The sequence below is a fragment of the Antechinus flavipes genome, chromosome 4 (genome assembly GCF_016432865.1).
Source record: "Antechinus flavipes isolate AdamAnt ecotype Samford, QLD, Australia chromosome 4, AdamAnt_v2, whole genome shotgun sequence".
Taxonomy (NCBI): Eukaryota; Metazoa; Chordata; class Mammalia; order Dasyuromorphia; family Dasyuridae; genus Antechinus; species Antechinus flavipes.
The window spans coordinates 361,973,902-361,974,621 of NC_067401.1; the positions used below are offsets into that span (position 1 = coordinate 361,973,902).

General features: G+C 28.6%; 1 pseudogene; it reads left to right on the forward strand.

The window, feature by feature from the left end:
* Nucleotides 1–244: 244 nt before the first annotated feature.
* On the forward strand, nt 245–342 carry LOC127563573 (uncharacterized; annotated as a pseudogene).
* Nucleotides 343–720: the final 378 nt, after the last annotated feature.

Here is a 720-nt window from a genome sequence, read left to right on the forward strand (position 1 = left end):
ACATGTAATTATTCTGCTCAAAGATAATAATCCTAGAAATTCAAAACATTTTCTTCTCCCTATTCATGTTAGTCAGTGGGGCTGTAGATATTACTTTCTGTGATGTAACTTAAAGGGCACTGGTCCAGAATGAGAAGATTTGGACTGAGGTTCTACATGTAAGTCTAATTTTTAAATACTTGTGTAACTTTGAGAAAATTATTTAAGATTTTAGAGCCTTCATTTCTTTATCTATAAAACAGATGTGCTCACAGCACATATAATAAAATTGGAACAATGGAGAGATTAGCATGGTCTCTGCATGAGTATAACATGCAAATTTGTAAATTGTTCCATTTTTTTTGTGAAATGGATAAATACTCACAAAAAATAGATTGCCCAGATTAACAGAAAAGAAAATAAATCACTTAAATAGTCTCTTTTAGCAAAAGAAATTGAACAAACCATTAATAGACTCCCTAAGAAAAAATCTCCAGAGATAATTTTATTTACAAGTGAATTCTACTAAACATATAAAAAAACATTAACTTCAATACTATATAAATTATTTTTAAAATAGGGGAAGAAGAACTTCTACTAAAGTCCTTGTATGACAGATAAGGTATTGATATCTAAACCAGGAAAAGCCAAAACAGAGAAAGAAACTTATATACCAATTTCCCTAATGAATATTGGATGCAAAGATCTTAAATCAAATATTAACAAAATGTTAAAGCAAAC